General features: G+C 38.8%; 1 protein-coding gene and 1 non-coding gene across 2 annotated transcripts in view; both read right to left on the bottom strand.

Annotated features, from left to right (window-relative positions):
• The window catches only part of XKR6 (XK related 6), a 383,982-nt gene that overhangs the window by 249,892 nt on the left and 113,888 nt on the right, over positions 1–20,202 (bottom strand). The window lies entirely within an intron of this gene.
• LOC114037144 lies at positions 746–849 on the bottom strand. The gene has a single exon (XR_003568423.1). It is a non-coding gene; the product is annotated as a U6 spliceosomal RNA (small nuclear RNA).

Below are 20,202 nucleotides of genomic sequence, written 5' to 3'. Positions count from 1 at the left end.
GTACATTTAAAAGAAACCTAGGGGCAGTTAGGTGGCACAGTGGATACAGCACTGGCCCTGGATTCAGGAGGACCTGAGCTCAAATCCAGCCTCAGACACAAAACACTCACTAGCTGTGTGACTCTGGGCAAGTCACTGAACCCCATTGCCTACCAACAAACAAAGGAAGAAAGAAAGAAAGAAACCTATAATTTTTTTTCCAGATGATCTAGGAACTATGTGATTCTTAGGAAATTATCCTAATTTCTACCTTTTGCCTGCCATCACAGTGGAAATATAAGAAGGCAACATAGGAATGAAGGAAATTTTACATTTTTGACCATCTCATGGGAAGTCATGGTCCCAAGATTCATCAAAGGTATCATAATGGATAGAGTGTTGAACATGGGGTCAGGCAGACCTGAGTTCAAATCTACCCTTAGATACTTAATAGTTTTGTGACTCTGGGCAATTCACTTAACCTGAGGTTGAGGCCTCAGTTTCCTCCTCTGTAAAATGGGGTTAATAAGAGTACCTATCTCCCAGCATTGCTGTGAGGATAAAGAAACAGTATTTATAAAGCGCTTTACAATCTTAAAGCATTTTATAAATGCTAAGTATTATTATTAATTATTCATTTATTTTTATAAATACTAATAAATTTATTTTTAGTTTTCAATATTCACTTCCATGAGATTTTAAGTTCCAAATTTTCTCTCACCTCCCCCCACCCCAAGACGGCATACAATCTGATATAGGTTCTACAAAATATATGGAACGCTTCATGAATTTGTGTGTCATCCTTGCACAGGGGCTGTGCTAATCTCTGAATCATTCCAATTTGAGTATATGTGCTGCCGAAGCGAGAATTATCACCATCATCATCACCATTATTATTATTATTACTGGGTGGCTAGCCCTCTGATGATAAGACTCTCTACAGTTAGCTTTGCTTGTCCTTGGACAGTATGTCATTGACTCCAGTTTCAAAGCCTTCCAGTTTGGTAGAAGCTGCCAAAGCATGTGCTTCCTCAGTGCAATTTTTGAGAACCTGAGGACATCTCCATATTACAATAAAATGCCAAAATAGGACTTCGATGGAGGACAGAAGAAGAAAGAAGAAGAAGGAGAAGGGGGAAGAGGGGAGGGCATAAGCAGGTGTTCTGGAGAGAGACAGAGATCCTTTAAGTCCCTGTTCATCAGATCACAGGTGCGCCTGCTCTGATACTGCGAACATCTCTACCACTGGGACAAAACAGCCTTATGGAAATCAGAAGTGATTTACACATAAACACTAGATAAGATTACCACTGTTCTGAATATAAAAAGACTATTGCTTATACCTAGACTTGCTTATCAGGTACTTTCCTAATGCAAACATATGAATTTTTAAAATGTGCTACAACATGACTAATGTGGAAATATGTTTAACATGATTGTACATGTATGACCCATATCAGATTGCTTGTTGTCTTGAAGGAGGAGGGAAGGGAGAGAAGGAGAAAAATTTGGAACTCAAAATCTTACAAAAGTGAATGTTGAAAACTATCTTTATGTATAATTAGAAAAAAATACTATTAAGTTAAAAAATTTAAAATGTACTAACACATTACTAGATGAAAGGTTTGTTTGGGGAAAGGGTAGAGTATAGTTCCTAGAGCTTTCTAATGGACGAAATGCCAGATGACACAGTTTTTTCTAGATCTCATAATAAAATGTTCACACAAACATCAGAAAAGGATGTGAGTTCTTCAGAGGCCATAATAATTAGAGTCAATTGGTAAAAATCAAAGCTTTTCAAATTTCTCACCAATACCACTCCTAGACTCCAATTTTCTTTCACTTATTGGAATAAGCAAAACTGTATTTCATGGCATGAAAGTTAACAAACTGAATAAAATAATTCATCTCAACAGGCATTTATTAGTGATGCTGATACTAAATACTAATACTCCTACAGAGTGCTCAGCACTGTAGGAGATAGAAAAGAAGTATATGACACCTTCTGGCCTCACATTGGGGAAACAAAACTCATATGTAGAGAATAATATAGCACAGGACAGGACTAAATGTCAAAAATGTGTGGGACACATAACAGGTACTAGAGGATTGAGGAAGAAAAAGGAATACACTTCTTTCATAATGTCACATAGAATCAGTCTCAAGAGTTGGAAGAGACCTTGATGGTCATCTAGTTGAACTTGGATGTGAACAAGGTGATTCTCACCTTGACAACTCACTACCTCCTAAGGCAACCCATTTTACTTTGGGGGATGACTCTTACTGCAAGGACAATTTTCTTATGCTAAGTCAAAATTGCACCTCTGAAACTTCTGCTCATTTCTTCTAGTTTTGTCTTCTAAGACGGGTGGAGCATACCTAACCTCTCTTCTATATAATGGCATTTTCATTACTTAAGGACATCCATTACATCCCTTCCTAAGTTTTCTTTTCTCCAGGACTAATCTCTTCCAGTTCCTCCAACTAATCCTTGTATGACTGATCCTTATATGCCATGGTGTCCACTTTTCTCAGCATCTTAGAATACTCTGCAATTAATCAGCATCCTTCCTAAAATATGCATCTCAGAACTGGACCCATCACTGCCCTTACTATAAAAGTACCTGAATTGAAAATGTGCTTTATATCCATTCCCAGAGAAAAAACTGATGGTGTCTGAATACAGATGGAAGCATATTTTTTTTAAACTTTCTCTATTTTTCTTGAGTTTTTTTGTCTATGTTTTCTTTTACAACATGACTATGATGGATATATTTTGTATGACTACACATGTATAACCTATACCAAATTGCTTGCTTTCTCAATGGAGGGGGAGGGAGGAAGGGAGAGAATTTAGAACTCAACATTTTAAAAAACGAATGGTAAAAATTATTTTTATACATAACTGGGGGAAAATGAAATACTAAACAAATATATATTTTAAATGCTTTTTTGACTACCATGTCACATTGTTGACTCATAATGAACTTATAGTTCATTGAAACCCACAGATCTTTTTACATTAACTTTTATCAAACCACATATCCTCCAGATTCTTCTGAAGAGCTTACTTTTTCAACTTCCTCACTCAAAATCCTTCAGTGGTTTCCTTCTGTCTACAGGATAAAATCCAAAACCCATGGCTACTCCCCTACATGAACTCTCTAGTACAAAGTAATATGTACTAAGAGCCATAAGAGTTGTGAAACATAAGAGGATTAGGAACACAGAGGGAGAGAGGGATCACATATAGACTGTAAGATCATAGAATCTTACACGCAGAAGAAACCTTTAAAAACTGTCTAGTTCAACCCTCTTATCTTACAGGTGAGACCTCAGAGCCTCCTGACCTTAGAAATCATACAATCAAAATCCCTCATTTTAAAGGGACTGAAGTCTGAGATTAGAAATGACAACCCCCCAGGTCAAACAGCTAATCAGTGGCAGATAGGTATGAAAGTTATTCATGAAACCAGTAAATAAGTATTTATCCTATGTGTAGGCATCAGGATGAGTGCATTTGGTGCAAAGGAAGGAACTGTGGGAGATGAATGTCAGGAAAACTGCCTCCACTGTTTCAATTAGAGAAGATTTACTGGAGAAAGTGAGATTTTTAGGAGCTGTTTGAATAATAGAAGTAAGAGAGGTCAGTAAACTGGAGCTAGGAGGAGCGAGGTACTTATAAATTTGGTTTAGTCACTATACATATCCTGAGAAATTCTCTAGTCCAACATTCCACTTAATCCAAGAAACCCCACTGCAACATTTCTGACAGAAGATCATCCATTTAAGTCTCGAACATGTCCAGTGATGGAAATTTATTGCCTCCAGAGGGACTCCATTCAATTGTTGGGTAGGTCTAGCTGCTACTTATTCTGAGACCAAGGTGGCCTCCTTGCAAATTCTACGCTTCGGTCTTAATTCTTTCTGTACGGCATACAGAAAGAATTCTGAATACATCAACTGCCCCTTCTGCATAGAGTTGTAGAGTCACAGAGATTGAGGGTACCTCCACAGCCACCTAATTCAGCCCATAGTTGAAGATCACCAACAAGTAGCTACACACTTGCGGATGAAGACACCTGGGATGGAGGAAGATGCCCCACTATCTCCAAAAGCAAATCATTATAGTATGGAACATCTCTAATTGTTGGGATTTTTCCTTGCATAAAGGCAAAATCTACATATTTGCAACTTCTACCTATTCTATATATATCCAAATCCTTTTCTATATGAAAACCCTTTAAATACTAAAAGACAGTCATCATACGCCCTCTTAATCTTCTCTTCTCCATGTTAAAGTTTAAAGTTTCCTTCAAGTCCTTCTTGTGTTGTAACTTCTCCAGCCTCGCTAGCCTGGATGCCCTCTTCTGAAGGCCTTTCTAAAGTACTTTCTAAAATATGATGCCTGGTCTCCTGCTCCTTGGCAAAAGCAGGAAGCTACTAATATAAGAAAATTGCAGACGTGATTACTATGTTGGTTAATTTTGCTGAGCCTCTTTTTCATTCTTTATTATATCGAATGGCTTCCTATGCAGGGAAGGAGAGAGGGATATATTTGAAAATGAAGGTAATATAAAATTAAGTCAAGAATTTGTTTTAATATCGTGTCCAGAATGGATCACAATACTCCAGATGAAGCCTGGAGGGATTTAGTCAGGGCAGGCAACATGGTAAAATGGAAAGAGTAGTGGCTTTGAAGGCAGAGGATCTGGGTTCAAACTCTGCCTCTGTAACTCTTTTAGCTGCGTCATCCTGGGCAAATCACTGAAGTTCTCTGAGTCTCAATTTTCTCATCTGTAAAACAATGTTAGGGAGGGGAGGAAACCAGATGGTCTCTAAGGTCCCTTCCAGTTCGAAATCTATCATTCTATGATCCTTGTCTGAACACCACAATATAATTGAGCAACACAATAATATATTGTGATTAACATTCTCCAAGTCCAACATTCTCTAAGTCTCCTTTAATGATTACACTAGATTTTGAGGGTTGCCTAATCACATTGATGACTCACATTGAATTTGAAATACACTAAACCAGCCCCAATATTTTTTCAGATGAATTCCTGTCTAGCCATATCTCTCCCCTCTTATATTTATGAAGTTTGTTTTTTGAATTTAACTCTAAGACTTTCCATTTATCCCTACTGAAATTCTTCCTGATCAATTTATTCCAAAGTTCTAGTCTATTTAGATCTTTTTGGATCCTGACTCTATAAACAATCTTGCTATCCCTCCCAGCTTTGTGAAATATACAGATTTAATAAACATGCCGCCTGTACTTTTATCTAAGTCATAGATTTAAAATGCTAATCATTGGGCTGTTCCAGTAGAGACCTCCTTCCAAGCTGACACTGAACTATCCCTGCCTATTATTTGGGTCTGGTTATTCAACCAGTTGTGAATCCATGTAATAATACTAATGTTTATGCCATATCTCTCCATATTTTCCATGAAGATAATAAGAGAGAATTTGTCAAGAGCTTTACTAAAATCTAGATAAAGTACATCTCTAGCATTTATCTGTTCTAAAACTGCTCTTGTCACTTCTCCCGATGCAGTCTTCTTTAGTCTAACAAAATATCCTGACTTCCTTCATCTACTCCTTGTGTGAAGTGATTTCCATCCCCCTCACTATCCTGGTTACTCTCAATTGTGCTTCAGATTGTTACTATCTCTCTTAAAATGCAGTACTGATGTTTTCTCTTCAGTTACCTGCAAGGTACTGCCATCGGGGTGAACTTTGACTTCAGTCAGCTACTAGCTTCACTACAAGCAATATTCTCTCCTTGTCTACCTACTGAAATGGCCTTCTTTGAACTTGACTATGTCTACTCCATTGTTGTTGCTGTTGTTCAGTGCTTTCAGTCACGTCGGATTCATCGTGACCTCACTTGAGGTTTTCTTGACAAAGGTACTGGAGCCGTTTGCCATTTCCTTCTTCTGTTCATTTTACAGATGAGGAAACTGAAACAAACAGGGTTAAGTGACTTGCCCAAGGTCAGAGAGCTCGTAACTGTCTGAGGCCACATTTGAACTCACAAAGATGAGTATTCCTGACTCCGTGCCTGGCAGTCCATTCACTTCACCCCCTAGCTGCCTCGCTCTCTCCTCATCCTTTACAGTTACAGGGTCATAGTCATGAAGGTTCAAACTAAAGCACTTATTGAAAAGGAAGGGAAGGGAACAAGCATATATTAAGCACCTATTGTGTGCCAGGCACTGTGCTAAGGGCTTTACAAATATTATCTCATTAAAGCAGCAGCAGGTGTCAATGTTGAGCCCTTCCGGAGTGGCTGATTTGCACTGGATGTCTCATCTGTGATGTAGGTGTCAGTGGACTTGGCTGTACAGCAGGTGCTGCCTGTGAGTCAGGCCATTCCAGCGACCGCAGCCGGCCCCACCAAGAAGAAAGCGGAGGCAAAGAAAGAAGAATCAGATGAATAAGATGGTGAAATGGGCTTTTCTCTTTTTAACCGAATATTTCTTTGTAACAAGTTGAATGAAAAGCTCAACTCCCCCCCAAAAAAATGAAAAAAAAAAGACTACAACACACTTCTAGCTTATGTTAAACTTGTAACCAGCTAAGACCCCCAGATCACTTTCACAATTAGCTAAGTCATATTTTCCCAATTCTATACTCGTTTAGCTGATTTTAGAAATCTGGTTCAAGATTTTATATTTATCCTGATTAAATTTCATTTTCTTAGTTTCGATCCATCATTCCAACTTGTTGACATTTTTTCGAATCTTGAGTCTATCACATGTGGCATTTTCTTTCTCTCCCAGCTCTGTAATGAGCAAATCTGTTAAGTATAACTTCTGTCTTTTGATCCAAATGCCTGGAGGCATTGCACAAAACAGTACATATTTACAGATAACACATGATGTTTGTTTATCTTCTCCACGCAGAGGATCTGTACACAGAGCTGGAGTGGACTTTAGAGATCATGTGATACAATTCCCTCATTTTACAGAAAAGGAAAATAATGCCCAAAGAAGTTAAGGAATTGTCCAAGGTAACAGGTCCTTTGACTTTAAATCCGTGCTATTTCCACTATGCCATAGTGCCCCTACTAGATTTTAAACCTATTAAGTACAGTTTGATTTTATATAGAACTATCATCTAACTGTTAGCTAGTAGAAGACACAGTGGGAAATTAATTTCAGTGATGAGAATCATGTTGGAAATTGCAGACTTTAAAAATAAAAACTTTCTAGACATTGACTGTTTTGCAGGCTAGGTTGAATGAAAGAAGGAGGATGTTTTGCCAAAAAGTCAACTAATCAAACAATAAACATTTATTACATGCTTATATGTGCCAGGCACTGTGCAATGCACTAGAAATACAAAAAGAAGCAAAAGACAGCCCTTGCCCTCAAGGAGCTTGCAGTCTAATCGGGGAGAGTACATGCAAACAAATATATACAAAGCAAGTTACATACCTAATAAATAGGAAATAAGCAACAGAGGGGAGGCATTGGAATTAAGAGAAATTGGGGAAGGATTCATATAAAAAGTGGGAATTTAGTTGAGACTTAAAGGAAAACATCCTTTTGATATCTCTTATCCTGAGCTAAGACCTTCAGGGGTTGATGCAATAATCCACTGAAGCTTCTACTGGTAAGATACCAAGATAAAAAGCATCATTCTTGTGCAAAGCATAGCTTTTATTCTATGAACAACACCATCCACTAGCCTAGGAAACCTGCTTTTACTGAATTCTGCTTGACTGGAAAGAATTGCTTAGGCTACCACTTTCAATCAACTCTTGGACCTCTGCCAATATTTGGTGTATCAAAGAAGTGGGTCTATAATCTTGGGCTATCCTTTGGCCCAATCTTGTATCAAAGATTTGGATGATTGGTAAAATCAAATCTTTGGGGGGACCAAAGAATTTGAGGGTAACAAAGGAGAAGATGATAAAGTACTTAAGGTTTTTATCTTCTTGAGAGTGGTCATAAATACACTTTTTCCTTCTATGGGAGGAACTCTGGTGTAGTAGATGGAAGGTCAGCTTTGGTGTCAAGAAGAGTTGAGTTCAAGCCTTGTCTCTGACACATACTATCTGAGTGACTGTGGTTAAGTCGCTTAACCTCTTAGTGCTCCTAAGCAACCCTCTAAGATTATACGGTACAAACAAGTTGTCCTTCTGCATTGGTAGAAGGACTTTCTATTCTAGGAGATTCATATATATCCCTCTCCAGTCATTTCAGTTGTGTCTGACTCTTTATGAACCTATTTGGGGTTTTCTTGGCAAAGCTACTGGAGTGGTTTGCCATTTCCTTCTCCAGATTTTACAAATGAGGAAACTGAGGCCAACAGGGTTAAGTGACTTGCTCAGGGTCACACGGGTAGTGTCTGAGGCCAGGTTCGAACTCTTGAAGTCTCCCTGACTCCAGGACCAGCGCTCCATGCACTATGATGCCACCTAGCAGCCCTCTCCCTTTCCCTCCCCTAATGGCATGTGTTATAACACAGAAAGTACATTGGACTGAGAGTCAGGGTGATCTAGATTTTAGTCTTAGATCTTCCACTTACTAAATAAATTGCTTTAGTACAATTTCTCTGGGACTCAATTTTACCCATCTGTAAAATGAAAGGGTTGAACTAGGTGATTACCAAGGTTCCCTCCAGCTTGGGATTTTTACAGTTCTATGATCTGCAAACTTCACTAGGAATGAATCAGGTCCTTACAGCCTGCTGCTTTTTCAGTACTCAGACAGCTCTGGGATCACTGCTCCAGCTGCAGTCTATCCAAATGGTTCTTTTTCCAAGCCTCAGTTACCTGCAGGAGCCCAGCTCCCTCAAAGAGCCCATTGTACTTGACTGTGCTCTAGCTATTATCCTCAGCACACATGCCTGAACAGAGTCTCTTAAGTGTATCACATCTATCTTGGTGACTCCATTTGAGGTAGTTGCAGGGGTGAGGAGTTAGGGAGGTGCTCGTCAAATGCCTCCTATTCATCCTTGTTTAATCTGTCAGTTAAGCAGTTTCCTTAGCCTTGCCTCTAATGCTTTCAGGAAGCCGAACAAGCCAGCAGGCAGTTGAACACCCAGAGAAGTACCATTTCACATTTTTTGCCAATGACTTCCGGAGACTCTGATGAGCGGCAGACTCTTCATGTGCAACTTGGGTGGAGCAAGGGGAAAAGGATGACAGACTAATCTTTCAAAAAATGTGTTCTGTTCTTTAAATCGTGTCATATTCCTAGAGCAGGGCACTCTTTGTCCATAGACGAGTTTGAAGAGCAAGCCTCAGTCAACTGGCTCATGTTCTTTATGTGATGAGATGGTAATATTTAAGAAGGGGGTAAAAAGAGCAACAAACTAGGAGTCAAGAAGCTTGTTCTCTAGTCTTGGCTTTGTGAATCACTAACTGGGTGATTCTGGACAAGGCACAAACTCTGAGTTTCCGGCTCCTCATCTGTAAGAGGAAAAGTGTGGGCAAAACGATTCTAAGGCCCCTTCTAGCTCTGATAGTCTATGACTTAATGATTCCATTTTACTACTGGTAAGAAACACTGTTCTAGAGCATTGAGATCTTTCGTGTCAAAGGGACTGAGGAAAAAACAGGCAAAAGCCTACTCATTTTCCTCTGCCGCTTATACCTTTCTCAGAGAAGTTTAAACATAGATAGAAAGAAAGAGATAGATGAATATAGTTATACATACACATATACACATGTGTATATGTTATATTGTGTTATATGTATGTATGTGTGCACAGTATATGTATACACGTGTGTGATATGGGTTATATATACATCTATATATATGTATAGATGTATTGTGTGTGTATATGTATATACACACTATACATAATCTATATACACACATATATATTATGTGTGTAAGTTATTATTGCTGTTGAGTGGTGTGTGTGTCTTTGCGATCACATTTGGGGTTTTCTTGGCAAAGATACTGGAGCGGTTTGCCATTTCCTTCTCTAGCTCATTGTACAGATGAGGAAACTGAGGCAAAGAGGGTTAAGTGACTTGCCCATGGTCACACAGCTAGTAAGTAGCTGAGGCCATATGTGAACTCAGGTCTTCCTGACTCCAGGCCCAGCACTCTATCCACTGAGCCACCCAGCTGCCCATATGTATGTGCGTACATACACACAAACACACACACACACACACACACACACACACACACCACCTTAAGGTTCTCTGAGGAAGGTACAGTAATATAGAGATATACACATCCATATAAGTATGTATACATATACATATGTAATATATATACATATTTCACAGTGGTGACTAGTTGATTAATGTTTGCCATTCTTACACACAAATATAAAATGAAACAATATAGTTGTTTCACTGCTGGGTCATTTAAGCTCTATCCAAACTTAGATCCTATCTATTAAGTCATTTAGAACAATGGTCCAAGACAATTCCAAAAGACTCATGATGAAAAATGCTGTCCACATCCAGAGAAAGAACTGATAAGAGTCTGAATGCAGATCAAAACATACTGTTTCTATCACTTTATTTTTTATGTTTTTTTTTCTTTTGGTCTGCTTCTTTCACAATGTGACTAATATGAAAACATGTTTTACATGATTGTACATATATAACCTATAGTTACTGTCTTAAGGAGGGGGGAAATGAGAGAGGGAAGAAGAACATTTGGAATTCAAAATTTTTAAAAACTGAATGTTAAAAATTATCTTTACGTATAATTGGGAAAAAATAAAATATTATTTTTTTAAAAAAATTTTAAAAGCCATCCAGAAATAGAATTCAATCCTGTGCTTAAGCTTTGTACAACTGATATTTAAAACAGAGCATTCCAACTTTCCAAATAACATCCTTACTCAGGATGTATGATGTCCTCTCTACCTCAAATTGATAAAAAAAACCCTTCTATTCAATAATTAAGTCATACGATGATCCAAGACAATTCCAAAGAATCCATGATGAAAAATGCTGTCTACCTCCAGAGAGAATATGATTAACTCCGAACATACTTTTTTTACTTTATTTTTCTTGCGTGCATGTATGTGTGTATGCGTCTGTCTGTCTGTCTTCTTTTGTAACATGGCTAATATGAAACACATTTTGCATGGTTTCTTATGTATAATCAATACATAATAAGGTGGGGGAGGGGTGGGAAGAAGGGAGAGAGAATTTGAAATTCAAAATTTTTTAAATGAATGTTAATAATTTTTACATGTAATTGGGAAATATTTAACAAAATAAATAAGATATTTAAAAAAATAATTAACTCATGAATAGAACTGGAAATACGAGCCTTGTCTATTACCTGTTTGCCATCCAGATTTATTTGAGAAAAGTGACTTTATTTGTACCTGTTGTACATGCTGGCCTTTCCTTCCTTCTTACACGTATGTGTTCACCATCCCTAAGACTCTGAAAAGATTACCCTTTCTTCTCTGTGCACCCTACTCACATGGTTGTCAGCGCCAGCATTAGGGGAAATGTAAAATGCTATCCTTAAAAGAAATAACTATTCTTGGAATTATACATTTGCTGCTTGTCTGATACAGGGGAGCATCATAAACCCTAATCCTAAGGTGAAAGTAATCTCATTAAAAATAGCAATCAGAGTTAATTTCTGTTTTCGAGTTAGGTGGAAAGAAGAGAGTGTGTGTGTGTCTGTGTCTGTGTCTGTGTGTGTGTCTGTGTCTGTGTCTGTATCTGTGTGTGTGTGTGTGTGTGTGTGAGAGAGAGAGAGAGAGAGAGGGAGCAAGAGATGGAGAGAGAAAATGTGGAAAATGTTAACATGAAGAATGCTAGGAAGGTTGCTAGATGAAATGAAGTGTGATATATTTTTGATTTATATAGCACCTTTCTGCATGGTGCTCAAAGTTCTTGTCATACACACAAACCTAATAGAGTCTGTGTCATCCTTTTAAGGTAGAGAACAAATAGTTCTGGTTATCCCCAATACAGCTGAGATCTCTGACATGTCCAAAGAGTGAATGACATGACACTGCCCGGGGACCACCTTGTATGGTACCTCCTTCTAGGCATCACAGATCAGACATTATCTAAATGCTTAAGACAACTTCCTTTAGCATCAGAGGGATCTCAACAGTTTGGCGCCAGTTTAAGATCCCCTTAGGGAATCCGGTTCAAAGTACTTTAGGACAAGAAAGATCTATCCCTATGGTGAGTCCAGTCTCCTAGGCAGATTCCTATCAGACTCAGACCTAACCTTTAGGACTAGATGCTGGTGCAGAGAAGCTTCAGTGACAAAGCTAGTCTTTTCTGGCACCATATCGTCCCTCAATTTCTTCAAAAATTTTCTTCTTCCAAAGGACTCATGATGGAAAATGCTATCCACATCCAGGAAAAGAATTGATGTAGACCGAATGCAAATCAAAGCATACTATTTTCACTTTTGCGTGTGTGTGTGTGTGTGTGTGTGTGTGTTTCTTTTTGATCGGTTTCTTTTCTCACAATATGACTAATATGGAAATATGTTTACATGATTGCACATATGTAACCTATATCAAATTGCTTACTGTTTTAAGGAGGAGGGATGGGAGGGAGGGAGGAAATATGGAACTCAAAAAATTTTTAATGAATATTAAAAATTATCTTTACATGTAATTGGAAAAAATTAAATACTATTAAAAATTTCTTCAAAGTCTCACACAAGTCACATCTTCCAAGGGGACCGTTGCTGAGTCACTCTACTCATTCCTGTCTCCTTTGTTGCATCTCCCTCTAGTGTTTTGGTATTCCCTCTGTACCATATCAATTTGCATCCTTATGTTGCTTTGTGGAAATATTTTTTCAGTTCTTTCTTTGAGAATGTGCTCTGTTAGCCCCTAGGTTATAAGGACTTCACAATCATGGGACTGGACCTATGGATCAATGGCTGAACATCCAACCAAAATCTCTGATGCAGGATGGTTTTTTATAAAAGGCTCTTAACTTTACATATGCTATTAACCCATAAAGAAGGAATGTGTAATTCAAACTACCATGTAAACCAAGTGTAGTATTTGTAGCAGAACTAGCTGATGCATGCTCTGACACCCATGCTAAGTCAGACTCATTCTCCTTTATGAGACAACAGGATGATAAAATGAGACCACATCAGAAGGAAGATAAAGAGGTATCCTTCCCAATCTTGGAGAGATACTACCTAAACCATAGCAAATAGTGGAGGGACACGATGACTGCATGTGGAGGCAATGTAGTAGAAAGGAAAGGGTGCTAGCCTTGGAGTCAGGAGACACCTGGGTTGAAACCCTACCTCCAACAAACTGGTTAAATGTCATGGGCAAATCACATCTTCTCTGAACCTCAGCTTCCTCATCTATAAACATGGGGATAATATCACTAGTACTTGCCTTATAGAGATGTCATTAGAATTATCTATGTCAAGTACCATGTAAGCCCAAATCAAGGACCTCCCTCCTCTTTGTATCTGATGCTCTGTCTGGTTTCAACTACATGGAACAAGATGCCCCTCCCAAGATAAGCTCATCACTTCTGAACTCACCACCAAGCTGCTAACTCAAAGCTTGATTTGACACTCCCTCCTTCAGCCTCCTCTCCCCTCTGACTGGAGGGCTGAAAGGGGCAGTACCAAACTCCACCCAATGCCTTCCTTTATAATCCAGAAACCGGACTCTCAAAACACAAAATTTTGCATCTGCTGCTCTGCCTGGTTTCAACCCCACAGAACAATATACCCCTTCACGTCCCCCACCACCACCCTCACCTTTCCCCCATTAAACTATATGCTCCCTGAGGGCAAAGACTATCATTCTTTTTATTAATTGTACCACAATGCTTAGCAGAGTATCTGGTACAGAGTAGGCACTTAATAAATGTTAATTAGATTGGATTGGCCTATTATTATGACACAAGTTTCAATGATGGTGGCTCTTAGTTGAGAATCCAAAATAATATTTCAAACTGGAGGACTGAAGAAAGAATGGCACATACTCCTCTCAGAGTGTCCACAGTCAGTTATGCAGGAAATGGGGCACTGGGTTTATTCCTCACAGGCACTCATTTTTAAGCATGATTTTTCCTTTTTTTAAATTAGTTTATTTATTTTTAGTTTTCAACATTCACTTCCATAAGCTTTTGAGTTTTAAATTTTCTCCCCCTCCCTCCCCAAGATGACTTGCAATTTGATATAGGCTCTACATATACATTCCTATTAAATATATTTTCACATAAGCATGATTTTTTCTTTTGGAGGACTTATTTTGAAATTGGATAGACTGGTTTTTTTTAACTAGACAATTAAGTTTTTATCATTTCATTTTACTTTAGCAAACACCTATGACCTTTGAGGCCCCTTGTGACAAGATAGCCCCTCCTCTCATGGAACTTACAATCTATTGGGGGCCTGGGGCAGATTTAGAAAACCCACAAAATAAAATTAATATAGGGTGACATGAAGGGAGAAAGCTCATTAAATTAGAGGAAATGAGGCACTTAAGGTTTTTGAGCAAGAGAGTGACCTGGCAAGATTTGTACCTTAGGAAGATTATTTGGACAGCTGCCCTCCTGAATCTCTAGACTTTCTCCACCACACTGCCCTCTCCCCTTTCAGCTTTCTTTTATGTGCTGTCTTCCTCCTTCCTCCCAGAATGTAAAGTCCTTGGGGACAATGGGTGTCTTTCTCCTTGTATTTGTATTCAGGGTGCTTAGCATAGTGGCTGGCACACAACAAGCATTTGATAAATGCTGGATTAATTGACTTGACTATAGAGCATAGAATAGAGAATGGAAAGATTGAAATCATAGAGACCAATTAGAAGGTTACTGCAATATTCTAAGGTAAAGTGAGAAGGGTCTAAATTTGGGTGGTGGAGACAACTGAAGAATACTTTTCCAGAATAGCACAGTGACTACAAATCAATGTAGTCCAAATGGAATTCCTACTGCCTAATCATTGCAGTCTTTCAGTCATTTAAGTCATGTCTGACTCTTTATGACCCCATTTGGGGTTTTCTTGGCAAAGATACTGCAGTGGTTTGTCATTTCCTTCTCCAGCTCATTTTATAGATGAGGAAACTGAGGCAAACAGGGTTAAGTGACTTGCCTCGGGTCACACCGCTAGTAAGTGTCCTAATTTCTAGGCATCAAATGTAAGCCTTCAACAACAATGGGCTTTAAATACATTGGGGAATGAGACCAATAGTGAGAGATCACTAGAATAATTTCTCAATCACATCAAGATATAGTCATCAAAAAGAATCCTAATGGGAATGAAGAAATTCCGTTCTGGCAAGGCTGCTTTATGCAACAATGGAATGACAAATCTAAAAATGAGAGAAGGACTAAGAAGCTTCAGGGTAAAGGGGTTAAGTGACTAACCCCAGGCTACAGAGTGAATCACTGGCAAAGTGGAGACTACAATGGAGGTCACCTGTGGCCTCTTCTGATATCTGCTCTTTTCTAGACCTTACTGACTCAACAGTGAAAGGTGAAACTTCAAATACAAATACAGTGGGTCCAATCTGTCTTTGATAGAGGAAACAAAATAAATGAATGGCTCCCCAGAATAGACTTAACACCAAAGATACCTCAAATGGTAAGTGAGTAATTCCATGCATCTCAAAGGTTACCGAGTTCATCCCCTGCCAGATGGGCATCAGTTCTGCTCTTATTAGAGCTCTCCAGGGAGGCCGTTTGCACAATTCATTCCTTTTTAACAAGGCTAGACTGGCCCATAGAAGCGGTTTCCTGAAGTGAGAGGCAATCTAGTATAGTAAATTGCACAATACTGGACAACAGTCAGAATACTCAAATTCCTGGCTCCATTTGCAAGGAGTAATCCTGACCAAGGCTCATTCTAAGAATGTTTCCTTATTTGTAAAAAAAGAATGCCATCCCTCCCCTTCCTACCTCAAAGTACTGTATGAGGATCAAACAGGAGAGTTTCAGTCATTAAGTATAATAGCCAGGGAGGAAAGGAAGGCATCTGGCTTGGCATCCCTTTGGCATTCATAGAATCAGAACTTTGGGACTAGAAGGGATCTTAGAGATCATCTTCTTCTTGTTCAGTCATTTCAGTCGTGACCCCATCTTGGCAAAGATACTGAAGTGGTTTGCTGTCTCCTTCTCCAGCTCATTTTACAGATAAAGAAACCAAGGCAAACACGGTTAAGTGACTTGTCTAGAGTCACACAGCTAGGAAGTGCCTGAAGCCATATCTGAACTCAGTTCTTCCTGACTCCAGGCCTGGTACTCTACCCACTGCACCACCTAGATGCCCTAGAGATCATCTAGATTAACATTATTTTACAGATAGGAAAATTGAGACCCAGACAAGTGAAGTGACTTGCCTAATTATAGCTAATTAAAGGCAGAACTATATCTAGAAGCCAGATCTCCTAATTCCCACTAAGTGAACTGCAGGAAATAACAGAGCTGTGGGTCAAACTTGGGTCTGACTCTAAATGCTATGCTCTTTCAGATATAGTAAAATGCCTTATTACCGCCCCCCCCCATTGTGTGGCAGCAACTGTAGGACTTGGAGCTGGAAAAACCTGATGGACTTACAATCTGCTATAAGTTCCAATGGGGTCTTAAGACACTTAGTGTGAATCTGGGCAAGTCTAACTTCTCTCAGCCCAATTTCCCCATCTATAAAACGGGGATCATAACAGCCCCTAAAGCACTTTGCATAACTTAAAAGTGCTACATGGTGTCCCAAAAGTCTTAGTGCAATTTAAAGCTTCAAACTTACAGCTCAGACTATAGCTTAAGAGTGTACTAAGGGTTTAGGACACCCTGAATAAATGCTAGCTAGCTAGCTAATTTTGGGCAAGTATTTGGTTTGGGTTTCTCAATCATTTGACCACTAAGAATGGAGATGAAAAAGAAATTCAAGCCAGAACCTGATTCTAGTAGAATGGGCACATGAATCTCCATCCTCCAAACCAATGATTTCAGGCCAGGCTATTAAGGAAAAGAAATTTTAAGTGGGATAAGCCAACTTCTAATGCCTTAAAAAAAAAATCTCTCCTCCCACTGAACTCCTGTTCATTTTTACCAATTATATAGCTCTACTACTGCTTCCTAGTGTAGCCATTCAAATGCTTGTCTTAGTTCTCTTACTATACCGAAAGCTCTTGTTACGCCAGGGATTACGTCTTAAGTGGTTGTTTTTTGTTTTGTGGTTGGTTTTTGTTTTGTCTTTTTTTTGGTATCCTCACAAGTGCCTAATGCTCTATACAAATGCTGTGCACAAAAAGACACTTAATAAGCACTTGAATGAACATTGACCTAAGTCTACATTAATATCCTACTGTATACAGGAGGGATAGATTTCTGTGCGGAGTAAAGCATCTTCATTATTATCATCTTCATCATCACCATGATAGCTAAACATTTATATAGCACCTACTGCATACCAAGCCCTTTTCTAAGTGCTTTAAAATTATTACCTCATTTTATCCTCACAACAACCCTGGGAGATGGGTGCTATTATTATCCCCATTTTACAGATAAGGAAGCTGAGGCAGACAGGAGCTAAGTGGCTTGCCCAGGGTCACAGCTAGTAAGTGCCTGAGGTCACATTTGAACTCAGGTCTTCCTGACTCTAGGCCTAGTGCTCTGTCTACTGTGCCACCCTCTAATCTGAAAGGATTACAGAACTGGGGTAATAACCACCTTGCTGTTCCCCAAGGATGAGCAATGCCCTCATAAGGCCAAAGACTAACAGACCAGAGCTTAGTTCCCCCTCTCGTTGTTACAGGGAATTGGCCAGGTGTGTTTTGACAAGGCAAACTGAATTGGTTTCGGACAGAATATCATCAGTAGGTCAGCTAAAGGCCTTCTTTTCCACACCAAAGGTTTTTTACTTCCATGTATAGGTCTTTCCAGGAAAAGTACAGTGGAAAGATGGAATGAAAGTTAGACTTGGCAGTACAATACAATGCCCTGTTATGCTGATGGGATATGTGTGTGTATCCAATTATAAAAAGTAAGCAGGCATTTTGCTATCTCCTTTCACACTTCTGTTACTACTTAACATGGTATACCATCAAGTACTATCAAGGAGGGAGGGATAAAAGTTAGCTAGTAGCTTATTTAGTGGCAACGATAAGATGTTGCCCCTAGGAAGTGCTGGAATGCAGATTATGCTCATTTCCCTAGGTAAAAAAAAAAAAAAAATCCTATAACCTTGTCTGGTCATGAAGTAAAGTGGTTAGGTAAAAAGGATATTGAGTCACATCACTCTCAGAAATGTAATTAATTCAAAGAACTGATATTATCTGTGAATAAGATGTATAATAATTACCATATAATTTACCCATATTATTAGCCCTCAGTTTTAAAAAGGAGGTAGGTAAATAAGATACACATCTTGTATCAAATGTGGTCAAGCAAACTGGCCTGGATGAATAAATCTGTTTTCTTTCCAAGAAAATATCAGGCTTAACTGGGAAAAAAAAAGTTAGACTTGGAATCAAGATATGCGTGAGTTCAAATCTCAACTCCAACACTTAGTCCCAGCGCTTAGCACAGTGCCTGGTACATGATAGGCATTTAAAAAATTTTTATTACGAGTCACTATATGACCTGTGGCAAGTTATCACCACCTCTTGAAATTTCAGTTTCCTTCTATGGAAAATGGAGGTGGTAATGTTTTCAGTATTTACGTTGTAAGGAAAACACTGTTACACAGATGAGTTATTATTTTTCTGGTCGGAGTCTGGGTTGTAAGGAGATCTGAGGAGCATGACTTAGGGTTCTATTTCTTGAAACTGCTTTTACACCTCAAATCCCAAAGAAATAAAACTAGCAAGACTAGCATGATTAGTGTTACACTGTACTTAGAAGAGAAGAAAAAGCCACCAAGTAAGGCCAGGAATGTAACTGCCCTTCTACAAAAAGGTCTCAACAGGATGAGGGTCAATTCTTGAGACTCCTGGGGAGCCCTTGGATCAGAATAGGGGAAAATGTACAGCTCTTGAGATCAAGTGATATTTTGTGAAACTTCTACCCCCTAACAAGACACCAGAAGCAGGATACCTTTGGGATTCTACCAAAGCAAAGAGATTTCCCCTCTGGAAAGTTTCCCCTCTGTCTATGCAGTGGCCATGATTTGATTGGTTGCTACTTGTAAGGGACTGCTTCTTGCCTCTAAAATTCATCCACCCAAATGCTTTGGACTTCTGCTAGACAGACTGAATTCATCTAAAATCCACATAAAAGAAGTTTGCCACACATGTTGAAGAATTCAAAGAAGAGTAAATGTTCTTTTTCTTCACACTAAAGAAAACTGCCATGCTATATGCTTCAACGATGATCTTTGTGCAGGCTAATTTGTCCCAGAAAACTTGGAAGGTGAACATTTAACCTGAAGACTCTTCATTCTTGGAAACTAATATAGAGAATATAGAAAAACTAAAAGCCCAAAGTCCCAAGGGAACATCTGGAGACAAAGCTCCTGTGATCAGAAAAATATAATAGTATAAATCCCCAAGAGGTTTTAAAAAAACTGCTCACTACCCTTAGGTGACTTCCTTGCAGAGATGCAATGATAAGTTGGGAGTGCTATAACTACCAGCACTGGCAACATGTGACTCAGAGAAGAATGTAATATCTAAGGATGCTGTGGGGTAGCCCAGGAATGGGCAATCTGACCTTCAGTTTGAGGAAGAAGACTATCTTAAGTCTAGTATTATTCATATACCATCTAAGTACTTGAATATATGAATTACAACATGAGTTCTATTCACTAAGACACAGGCTAAGTACAAATCCCAGGCAAAGATGAAACTTCAGCTCTCAGAAAAGGAATATGGTATGTAATGGCCCATAATATGTTCTCCCTGTATCTCTAAACCACTCAATGATCCAGGTCAGATAATAAACTCCAGATAGGCAATGTTGGTCACCAAGGTCATACCCCCCAGGAGGGACACAACATAGAACATACATTGTTGATGGCAGAAAACCGTGCTCTCCAGGATAAGTAAAAATTTGTTTTGTTACATTTATTACAGAAGAATCTCAAAGCCACTAATGAACTGTAATATGCAAAGGGACACAATTACCTGATATTAATTAGAGTACAAAAAAATTTGAAGGTTCTGTAGAGACAGCCATAATACTTGTTGTGTGAAGTATTTTGTTGATGATTAGAGGTTTGAAAAAGACATTCTCTATGATGAAAATACATACAGAGGGGAAAAGAGCAAACTTATCTCCTGGGGGCTTACATGCCCACATTGTTCCAATACTGAGATTCATAACCTGG

The sequence above is a fragment of the Vombatus ursinus genome, unplaced genomic scaffold, assembly GCF_900497805.2.
Source record: "Vombatus ursinus unplaced genomic scaffold, bare-nosed wombat genome assembly UNPS02010219.1, whole genome shotgun sequence".
NCBI classification, from domain to species: domain Eukaryota; kingdom Metazoa; phylum Chordata; class Mammalia; order Diprotodontia; family Vombatidae; genus Vombatus; species Vombatus ursinus.
The sequence above is the reverse complement of the archived record's forward strand: the minus strand, read 5'-3'. Positions and strand labels throughout refer to the sequence as shown.